General features: G+C 39.4%; 1 protein-coding gene and 1 long non-coding RNA gene across 4 annotated transcripts in view; one reads left to right on the forward strand and one right to left on the reverse strand.

Annotated features, from left to right (window-relative positions):
• NPSR1 (neuropeptide S receptor 1) overlaps positions 1-12,149 on the reverse strand; it is a 146,944-nt gene that overhangs the window by 96,026 nt on the left and 38,769 nt on the right. The window lies entirely within an intron of this gene.
• On the forward strand, positions 593-6,361 carry LOC122674774. The gene is made up of 3 exons (XR_006335030.1): positions 593-748; positions 4,221-4,374; positions 5,889-6,361. It is a non-coding gene; the product is annotated as an uncharacterized LOC122674774 (long non-coding RNA).

The following is a 12,149-nucleotide window of genomic DNA, read 5'->3' on the forward strand; positions in this document are numbered from 1 at the left end:
TTGGCCAGAGGACTCCTTTTTAAGCTTCTGATTAGTCTTTGAGGCTCCAATCTAGGGAGTACAAAGGGCATGTTAGTCACTAATAGTGGAATCGAGAAATAGGTAATTCACGGTGGTTTTCTTTCCTCTCTCTAAAGGCAGGCCATTGTATGTTTTATTTAAGGATCTTGAGGGGAGGGCCAAAATAACTAGGAATAGTTCTTTCCACACAAACTTACTAAAATTTTCAGGTTTGGTCAGAAAATAGCCTTTCTAGGTATTCCAAGTAGGAAAGGTTTTAGATACAGGGAATGAGACTTAAGAGGGCTCAGGGAAGCTTTGGCTTGAGTTCATTAAGCCAAAAAGCACCTGAGTAGCTACAAAGCTAGTACAAATGATCTTAGTTTTCCTTGGCACCAAAGCAGGCAGTTTGCAGGAGCTCACCAGGACTCGGCAAACTTCAAGAATCTTTGGAAATACCAGGAAATCAGGTACTTTCTAAGAACTCACTTAGAAGCTACTGCTGATAATCTCCTGTTTGACTTCTTGTGTTTTTGCTGAACTGCCACTGGAGAAAGCGGTTTCTCCTTCTCAATTTTCTTTCAGATCTCATATCTGTACCCCTCAGTGGCAGAATGTGACCTGGAAGCAATTGGGAGAAACAGTTCTGGGAAATGCAGACTTCTCCCCTGTGATGCAAAGCAAAATCTGGAGAGAGCGAGAGATGACATGGAATTAACAACAGACAATCTGGCAAAATGAAGTCAAGGTAAGTCAAGACAAGCTTATTTGGGGGAATACTTAGAGGAGAAAAAATGCAAATGTATAAAAAAAGAAAGATCAAGAAAACATTTCTCTTGAAAGCAGAGGTATGTAGCTAACAGGAAAGTGCCTCTGTGCGCTTGCCCCCACAAAGCTCACAGTATGATTTTGTTGTGGTGAATTTACCAGGGTCTATGGTTTAGTCCTCAGCATAGCAGGTCCACAAATTAGGCTTCCAATATGCAGCCATCTCCCCCAAACCTCACAGTTCTCTGATAACAGTCTCTCTGAGAGACTTAAGTAGTCATTAGAAGGTAGTTTCATGATCATATAATCAGAACAAGAATTAGTGGCTGGTCTTGGAGACCCCTTCAAACCCTGCTAGACAAGTGTGTGTTTAATATCTACACCCACACTAGACTTCTGTTCCACAGGGCCTGGAGCACTCTTTTGCTCACCACTCAATCCCTGGCACTTAACATAAGCCTGCTGCATGGTAGCTGTTCCATGAACTTTATTGATTGAATGGATATATAATCATGGTGACACCTGAGGACATATCCTTGATTCCAAGGACAGAACACCATGCTCGTGACCTGATCTAGCACGTCTCTCTTTTGACCAGTAGTACATTCCTAGTTCCATAGTTTCTCTTTTTATTAAAATATTTCAGATTGTCAGTCTCTTTAAATCTATATATCTATATGAATATATGTAATATGATATGTGATATATAGACAAATAGGTATAATATATATGTATATATAACATATAGTATAATGTATTTTCATGTATTATAAACTATATTTCTGTGTGTAGTAGAATATAACAATTGCTATGCAAAATTATATAATTTCTGTATATATTATATATACAGTTACATAAATTTATATATATAATATAATGTATATATCTAATATATAAGCATGTATATCATATTATCATATTATATATTTAGGGGATTGCATACCACTGAATAAACTATAGCAAAGTAACTATTTCAGTGGGTCTAGAAGACTCTGCCTTTTCCCACTGTGGACTGGTTACATAAATTTAACTGTTAAAAGGAAACCTTCTCTCCCTCTCTTTCATGTCTGGGGCTTGGGGCTTTGTGAATGCCCATCAGGATTTCCTACATGCAGATGCTGAGATGCTCTAAAAGGCATGCTCCTCACCTGCGCTCTTCCAGCACAACCTGGGCAGGTGTCTTCCAGAAAGTTCCATGTTCCCTTCTGTAGTTTGCCTTCCCTGCACTGACCTGCAGGCAGATGAGACCAAGCTCCTCAGTGTCCCATTGACTAATTCATGGATTGATGATTGATGGAGGAAGATCAAAACTTCAACTCTAGATTGTTAAGCTAGGCTGACTAATAATTTTCTGAGGAGCAGGTGTGGTGAAGAGTATTCTTTCCCACTTCCCTGCTTTGCTTATGCCATGCTCTTTGTGTGGAATTCTGTGAGTTCCTCCTGCTACCACTGCTTAATTCAGTTTAATTCTCTCTACTTTTCTGGAAGAGGTTCATGATGTTCCAAGAAGCCTTCCTAAACAACTCTGTCCTACTTTGTTCTCTTATTCTAATATATTATGTACATTTGGCTATACTAGTCAGTCATTTTAGTGCTAATAATTGATGTATTCCATTATGCTTTTCCTGAATTCCTTCAACTTGTATGTGATAATAAATTCTTGAGATAAAGGAATATGTTATATGTTGGGGAGTATGAGTATACATTTCTCCACAGTGCTTAGCAGAGTGTTAGGACCTATAAATATTTTATATTCAGTTTTCATTTATTCATTTGTTCATCCTTTAACAAATATGTATCAAGCATATTGATGTTGAAGCTGAAACTCCAATACTTTGGCCACCTGATAGGAAGAACTGACTCATTGGAAAAGACCCTGATGTGGGGAAAGATTGAAGGCAGGAGGAGAAGGGGATAACAGAGGATGAGATGGTTGGATGGCATCACTGACTTGATGGACATGAGTTTGAGCAAACTCTGGGAGTTGGTGATGAACAGGGAAGCCTGGCGTGCTGCAGTCCATGGGGTCACAGAGAATCGTACATGACTGAGTGACTGAACCGAATTGAAACTGATCAGCTGACTACTCTGTGTCCAGTTCCTTTTCTGAGTTCTTATAGAACATGAACCTTTGTCCTATATTTCAGGGAGTATAAAACAAACAATAAATAATAAACTCAATACAGAAGTAAATTATAGTATAGTAGGATATAACAATTGTTGTGCAAAAGAAGGAAAACTAGAACAGCGGAGAGGAAGTCTCAGTAATTCTGGTATTTAGGGCTGATTCGTTGTCGTTGTTCAGTTGCCAAGTCATGTCTGACTCTCTGCAACCCTATGGACTGCAGCACGCCAGGCTTCCCTCACCATCTCCCAGAGTTTGCCCAAGTTCATGTCCATTGAATTGGTGATGCCATCCAACCATCATGTTCTGTTTCTCTCATCTTCTGCCTTCAACATAGGGCTGATGGGTTGTATTAATTAGAAGCCCACAAGAAACTGGTATTTGAGGAACGATTTGAAGAACATGAGAGAGTAAGCCAGGCAGATGTCTGGGGAAAGAGCTCTGTAAGTTGAAGGTATAGCATATGCAAGGGCCCTGAGGTAGGATTGTGTGGGGGCATTTTTCAAGAATAGCAAGGGGCGATTCATGCTGGAGCAGAGTGAATGAGGGAGATACCAGTAGAAGAAGCCAGAGAGGGTAATGTTACCTTAAAGGCCTTTGTAAAGCTTTTTGGATTTTACTCCTGGTAAAAATGGGAGCTGTAGGAGGGATGTGAACAAAAGCATTGCCTGACCTGATTTTTATTTCAAAATGAACTTTCAAGATTGCAGAGTCAAGGGTACTCCAGAGACCAGAAAACTTTCTCTTTAAAGGGTCAGATAGTAAATACTTCAGGCTTTCTGGGCCATACAATCTGTCAAATGTGTTCATTTCTGTACTATTTTAGCACATAAGTAGCCATAGACAATATGTAGACAAATGGACTGTGTTGCAATAAAACTTTGTTTACAAAAACAAGTGGTTGACAGAGTTTGACCTATCAACTGTAGTTTGCCAGCCTTGGTGTGGACTAAAAGGAAGCAGCTATATAAACAGGAAGACCTATCAGGAGGCTATTGAAGTAATCTCTGTAGGAGATGATGAAAGCTCAGAATAGAGTGGAAGCAATAGAGATGGCAAGAGGAGGTTGAATTATAAGGGCTTCCCAGGTGGCTCAGTGGTAAAGAATATGCCAGTGTAGGAGACAAAGGAGACACTGCTTTGATCCCTGGGTTGGGAATATCCCCTGGAGGAGGAAATGGCACCCCATTCCAGTATTCTTGCCTGCAAAATCCCATGGACAGAGGAGTCTGGAGGGTTATAGTCCATGTGGTTGCAAAGAGTCGGATACGGCTGAGTACATACACACACACTCACACACACACACATACGTATTTATATATTACAGCAGATAATTTTCTGATGAATTGGATGTGTGGTGTAAGAAAAAGAGAGACGTCTAGGATGACTTCTTATTTGTTCTAAGCGACTGCAAAGATGTGCTGGCATCAATGGAGGCGTGGAAAGCAGTGCATGGAGAAGGGCATTTTTCGACATGTCAGGTAAGTGGTTGGCAATACAAGTCAGAGCACTGGGAACTGGATTGGCCCAAAAAGAACGCTACAAGGACACATTTTAAATCCAAGTATTGATTGCTTGAATTTTGAGACAATGACCCAATTGTATGTAAAGCTAGGGAATTCAGAAGTATGCAATGGTATTATTATGAAGGAAAAAGTTGATTGTAGATCATGTCCAGCCTTTGTCTGTGTAACAATGATCACATTGTTACTACTCAAGAAGCAATAAGCCAAAGAAAATTGAGTTAAAAGTCACTGAAAGTTGTAAAACTTCCATTAGTTATTAAACTTAGAGACAGGCAACAATTCTTAATGTTAAAATCTTTGGCTGAGTTCATGTAGAGTGGAGCCAATAATATCTGAGCCAAAGACAGGGTTGCGCGGTGCAGAGTTGCAGTGCCTGTCTGTGTACTAAGTCACTCTGCTCTGGGGATCCTCAATGCATGGCCCCTTGAACAGATGCTTGGTGACTTTCAAACCCCTTTAGGAGAAAATAGCTACCTGCAACTCTACGTTCCTCATTCTTGAGTCCTTACACTGTGGAGTTACTATGGGGGAGGGAATTCAAAGACTTTCCCAGGACACTTACCCTCTCTGAGCCTTGTTATCCTCATCTGGAAAATGGAAATATTTATCTCACAAGGCTGGTATAAGGTTGAAAGAAATATTTTTAAACATCCTGAAGGTTTATGCTCACACTCACCCTTCTATTTGAATATCAGGGAAACATACAGTGGCAGTTCATTTGACCTAAGTTCCCCTAAGTTGAATGGAATAGGCTAACTTATGACTTCATAAATTTTACTTTTGCCAGGCAGTGTTTTAATGTTTTTAATCTTCAAAGATATTCAGAAGGCTCACAACTCTCGGACAGAGATAAATTCTGCCTACTGTGATTCCAGGCATTAACCACCCAGCGTCCCAGTCCTGAGAAAAAAATCTCCCACTCCAAATAGAAGTTCCTGAGGATTAGAAACTCTGTCTTTCCACGCTACCATTTGTTCTGAGGTTTCTCTCCAACATCTGCTTCTTTTAGTAAGAACTCAGCTTTTGGTTCCAATATCACATCCCAGCCAGTGTGCTTTGGGGAAAGCTGAATCCCTAGGAGTGGGGCGTTTGACTTCAGTCTGAGCTCATCACTAATTGCGTATCTTGTTCACACTGATTAGTTCGTGTGTGAGCATATAGATTGTTAGGTTGGTGAGGGGCATGTAGGGGTTTCCTAAGCACTGCTGGGAAGGGTGCCTTCCTACATTTCTTAGCTCCCCAACCAGGAATTGAACCCACACTCCCTGCATTGGAAAGCAAAGTGTTAACCACTGGACCTTCAGGGAAGTCCCTCTTTCCCCTCTTTAAAAAAGTTTTCCTCTCCTTCCTGTGAGAGGACTTGCACATGGCTTGCCATACTTGCACATCTTGAATGGCAGTTATTTGCTGATTCTGAATAAATCCATTTTTTTCCCTGGAGAAATAACTAGCAGTCTATTTGTTTTTAGGTCAACAAAAGGCAAAAGAAGAAGATGGACACAAATTCAAGGAGAGAGCCCTCAGAAGAATCTAAACTTGCCAATATTTTCATCCATGACCTGTAGCATTCAGAACTGTGAGAAAAAAATTTCTGTTAAGCCACCCAGTCTGTGGTGATTGTTATGGCAGCCCCAGCAAATGAATACAGCATCCTATAACTAAGGTGAAGAACAAGGCGGAAGGAAATGACTTTTGTAATGTCAGAGACAGCATTCCTTAGTGGCATTCCTGAGTTGCTAAAGCAAAATCAAGCCCAAGGCTTATTCTGCTACTGAAATTTACATGATGAAAGCAAAATTGTCCCCCTTTTTGCTTTATTGTTTCAAATGTAACTTAAACAGTTGAACCAAATACATCACTGTGTCCTTGGTATCTGCAACTATGATGACATCAGTTCAGTTCAGTTCAGTTGCTCAGTCGTGTCCGACTCTTTGCGACCCCATGAATCGCAGCACGCCAGGCCTCCCTGTCCACCACAAACTCCTGGAGTTTACTCAAACCCATGTCCATCGAGTCGGTGATGCCATCCAACCATCTCATCCTCTGTCGTCCCATTCTCCTCCTGCCCCCAATCTGTCCCAGCATCAGGGGATGCAATGAGTCAACTCTTTGCATGAGGTGGCCAAAGTACTGGAGTTTCAGCTTCAGCGTCAGTCCTTCCAATGAACACCCAGGACTGATCTCCTTTAGGATGGACTGGTTGGATCTCCTTGCAGTCCAAGGGACTCTCAAGAGTCTTCTCCAACACCACAGTTCAAAAGCATCAATTCTTCGGCGCTCAGCTTTCTTCACAGTCCAACTCTCACATCCATACATGACCACTGGAAAAACCATAGCCTTGACCAGATGGACCTTTGTTGACAAAGTAATGTCTCTGCTTTTTAATATGCTGTCCAGGTTGGTCATAACTTTCCTTCCAAGGAGTAAGCGTCTTTTAATTTCATGGCAGCAATCACCATCTGCAATCATTTTGGAGCCCCCAAAAATAAAGTCTGACACTGTTTCCACTGTCTCCCCTTCTATTTCCCATGAAGTGATGGGATCAGATGCCATGATCTCAGTTTTCTGAATGTTAAGCTTTAAGCCAACTTTTTCACTCTCCTCTTTCACTTTCATCAAGAAGCTTTTTAGTTCCTCTTCACTTTCTGCCATAAGGGTGGTGTCATCTGCATATCTGAAGTTATTGATATTTCTCCCGGCAATCTTGATTCCAGCTTGTGCTTCTTCCAGCTCAGTGTTTCTCATGATGACATAATCAGTGTTTAATAATAGTTGTTTAAAGACTAAAGGAAGGAATGAAAGAATAAGCCACAAAGGGACTGTAGTGTGTTGATCAGGGAAGCCCAGTGAGGCAGCAAGCAACAGAAGAATGAATCATTCTTATTATCACTATTATTACTACATTCCATTGGCCATTTTCCTTCCATATGGATGAGGAGCCAGATAGTACCATTATTAAGCAACAGAGCTAATTGAAAAAGGTGACCTGTACTTATTATGACAAAAGTTGTTTAATCAGCAGACATCTGAAGGTGTAAAAAAAATCCCCTCAATTTCTACACCTACAAATTTCTAATTAGAAGCACAAGACTGCTACAACCAGATCACTTCTGATCTCTTAAGCCCATGCAGATAGCTTCTTCATTTTAGAGTTGAGAAAACAGAAGGCTTAGTGAGGTGAAGTGCCTTTTCCAGGTTACATAGTGTGATGACTGAGGAGCAAAGGGAGAGAACAAAAAGAAACCGAATTTTTCTGAAGAAGAAAAAGATTTTCTGGGATAAGTGTTCATTCCTTTTAGTTATATTATTCCCAAAGTGATAAGGCAATACCTTCTTTTCCTGCTCAAGAGAAACTGGTTTTCTTTACAAACATAGACCACCTCTTCTCAGAATAGGGAACAATGATGGCATTGTGTAGCCACTATAGGAATAATCTAAATGAAAGACATGCACTTATTCAGATGTTAGCCAATCAAACAACTTTTAGTGGAATGAGTGAGTCATAAAGTAGTGAAATTTTATAACATTAAGTAGAAAAGAACACACAAATGTCAGAAAAAAATCCTTAAACAAAACCCTTTAGTTCAGGAAACATACTTAAATCTTAAGCAGTGTTTTGTGTTCTTATTACATTTTAGAAAAACTTTGACATTGCGTGTGGCAAGATGAAAGATGAGGTAATAAGACGTGCTCTGATGCTCAGTTGTGTCCAACTCTTTCGACCCCATAGACTGTACCCCACCAGGCTCCTCTGTCCACGGATTCTCCAGGCAAAAATGCTGGAGTGGGGTGCCATTTCCTCCTCCAGGGGATCTTCCCAACCCAGGGATTGAACCCACGTCTTTTCCGACCTATGTCTTTTACATCTCCTGCATTGGCAGGCAGCTTCTTTACCACTAGCACCACCTAAGAAGACATTGCGTGCCAAGTAGCTGCAGTCATGTCCAACTCTTTGCCATCCCATGGACTGTAGCCTGTCAGGCTCCTCTGTCCATGGGATTCACTAGGCAAGAATACTGGAGTGGGTTGCCATGCCTTCCTCCAGGGGATCTTCTTACCCCAGAAATCAAAGCCATGTCTCATATTTCCTGCATTGGGAGGCGGGTTCTTTACCACTAGCACCAGCCACCTGGAAAGTAGGAAGTCATTAAGTAAGTTGTAAAAAGAAGTTGAGAAGTTGACAGCAATAAAAAGGCACTAGATAATATAAAGAAGAAATGTTTTGAAACTGCTCAAAGGAAAAGCAACTTTTAAGAGACTTTAGAAACATTAAAAAGTAGAGTTTTACACTGCTAATCAAAATCAAATCAATCATTAGAAAAAGTTTTCATAGTTCTTCCAGATATGGAAGAATAGGACCAAGATATATAATTGGTGAGAGAAAAGGACCATAGTTCCTAACATATGGATAGTGTTCCTGAACATAAGATCAGAACAAATGGAAGGTAATCAATATTCAGACACAAATAAAATGAACTTAGAAATCACTTTAATCTGCAGATCAAAAGAGCTTACTTGGCAAAAAGCAGAACTGATAGAACAGATCAATAAATAGATATAACAGGTTAAAGTATGAATACTCAAAAGAAAAAAAATCTGATAAGCTATAAGGGAAGAAATTCCAGACTGACTTTATACTTCTCTGTAACATGAAATGCCAGGAGTCAATATAGCAACATCTTTGGTGATTTGAGTTGTGAATTCAACATTTCCTCACCTATATTTTTATTTTTGGGAGTCAAGAGAAAGTCTTTTTCACTAATGCCAGGTCCTTGAGAATCCTGTCCTGAAGCGGGAAAAAAATAAACACTCAAAGTACTCCAGAAAATTAGGAGCTCTATCAAAATAAAGGAACCAAGAATAGGGATGCCAACTATTGATAATCTTTGAAATATTCAAATATAGAAATACTTGTTGATAATTGTTGCAAGCGTAGTCACAAAGCAGAGGCATTTATAATAAATATATATATTTTTTAAAATTTATTTTTTATTAGTTGGAGGCTAATTACTTCACAACATTTCAGTGGATTTTGTCATACATTGATATGAATCAGCCATAGATTTACACGTATTCCCCATCTATATATTTATATTTTTTAAATGAGGTTTTACTAAAATGCTTAGTCCAGTGTGTGAAAAATGAATGCAATAAAAATTAAATAGATGCATTTAGTATTAGTATCACATAAATAAAATTTAAGCAAGTTAATAAATGAAAGTAGAAGGATTGTGTTTGTGCATTTAACATTAAGCACCCAAACCTGTTTTAAAGATATATTAAGAGACTTTAAGAACCAAGTAACAGAATGCTAAAATTTATAAAATAAATATTGATTAAAAGATACTGGGAGAAAATGAGAGAAAGTATGAAAGAGTTTTTAACAGCGCTTTTAGTCACTCATGACATAGTAAATAGGCAAGAAGTACATATATGGAGATAGAGAAAATTTGAAGATGATAACCAGAGAAAATTCAGAAAGATAAGTACAAAGAATATATTGAAAAACTAAATATACATATGGACAATGACCAGACTATATAAAAATGGAATTTTGGCCCACAACCTGCAGTGATCAACTCAGGAAGCCAACCTACTATCGATAGCAGCCTGTTTGGAAAACCAAACAATAACTGCTGTAGTGATCTGCCCCAAACAGCCAGCTCGTGATTAAAAACTGACAGCTTCCCTAATTAATAACCACCTCTGCTTCCAACTTATAACCAATTGAACAAAGCCAAATATGCAATGTTAACCAATCACATTGATGCCATGCTTCTAGCTAGCCTGCCTACCACTTCCTGTGCCAACAACCTCCAATCAAGGCATACCTGAAGTTTTTTTTTCCATTACAAAGCATTCCACTCTTGCTTATCTTTGAGTGTCTGCCAACACAAATGACGATGATTGACTCCCTTGCTATTTAAGCTCTCCATAAACAATCATTTCTTTTTCTCATTTAGGTGGTTTTTTTTTAAATTTCCACAACTTTAATTATTATTAAATGAAATGAAATGAAAAATTTAAGTCTGAGAAATGAAATATTTCCTGCCATATCAATAAACAAGGATGTCACAATCATCAGCAATTCCAGCCCTTCAGTGTGAACTGTTGAGTCCTAAGGGCATTCAGGAAGGAGAATACCTGCTATCTGTGTGCATCAGTTGCTAAGTCGTGTCCAACTTTTTGTGAACCCATGGACTGTAGCCAGCCAGGCTCCTCTGTCCATGGGATTTTCCATGCAAGAATACTGGAATGGGTTGCCATTTCTTTCTCCAACCTGCTATCTAATAGCCAGCAGATTGCAGCCAATCCCTATGGTGAGCCCCAAGGGAGCTCAGAATGTGAAAAACACAGGATACTGGCCCCAGGATAACTGAGATGCATATGAAAGGAATGATTTCAGCAAGCTCAGACTCTGGCATCTTCCCCTACATAGAAAAGTGCTAAATTCCTTAACCTGGGATATCTGATTTTCTTTAATTAACAATAATATTTTGATGTTAAGACTACCTGCTCTTTGTTGTAAAACTTCTATATAACCTGGCTCTCCCGTTCGCCTCCTCAGAGCAGTTCTCTCAGGATTACTTGAGATGCTGTCTCTGGGCTTGAAGTCCTAAAAACTCCCACCAAATCAAACATGACTCTGAACTTTTAGGTTGTGACTACTTTTTTTAAGTTGACATGTCCTAATTTTTAATATGTATTAAATATTTTTCAAAAGAGCAAGAATTCTTCTAAAAGTACTCTCTGACTGCAAGGCAATACAATTAATTGTGAATTACAAAATGTTATAGAAAAATAGTCATCTGAAAATTAAAGATAAAAATAATTGAAACCTATGAAATGGTTATTTCATAGTGAAAGAGGAAATAAAAAAGCACTAAATATTTGGAAAATAAAACAGTAAGAATTAATTCATGAAATGTATGAATTTAGGGAAAAATTATCCATCGTCTTAAGCATTTCCATTACAGAAGGGAAGGATTACAAATAATGTCATCAAGATGGCAACACAGATCATTGCTGACTACAGTCCCCCTCACAAGAAGACCAACTAGCCACTGTCCATAGACAGGACATGATTATGAAAATGCCTGAACACAAGGTGAGGTGAAATAGCCCCTTGAATCACAGAGATCAAGAAGGACCCTGTTATAAGGGTAATGGGAAGAACTACACTCTGACTGCATTGCCCCTCCCCGAGGCAAGCACATCTGAGAGGGCCCTACTGGGCCTACAGTTTCTCCAGTGGGGAAGAAGTATACCAAAGTGAGCATCCACTTCCCCCAATGTCAGGATGCTTCCCAGGCTGCCGACTATGATCTCACTCCTCACAAGGCTCACTGGGGAACTCTGTAGGGTTTGACTCCTGTGGATCAGAAACAAACAGAGGAGGAGGGTGGGGCCACAGCAACCAGTGCTCAGGTCTTGGCAGACCGCATTTCTCTTCACACATGCATGAGAGCAAAGATCACAGATGGTGACCCCATTTGGCTAGGGAGCTTAGTCATTATTTTTGTCTGATTTGGGTTGCAGGATATAAAATCAACATACAGAAGCCAACTCCTTTTCTATGCACTAACAATTATCTGAAAAAGACATAAAGGAAACAATGCCATTTCAATAGCATTCAAAACAATAAAATGGTTATGAGTAAATTTAATGAAGAAGGTGAAAGATCTCCACACAGAAAGCTGTAAGATATTGATTAAAGAAGTTCAATAAGG

The sequence above is a fragment of the Cervus elaphus genome, chromosome 18 (assembly GCF_910594005.1).
Source record: "Cervus elaphus chromosome 18, mCerEla1.1, whole genome shotgun sequence".
NCBI lineage: Eukaryota > Metazoa > Chordata > Mammalia > Artiodactyla > Cervidae > Cervus > Cervus elaphus.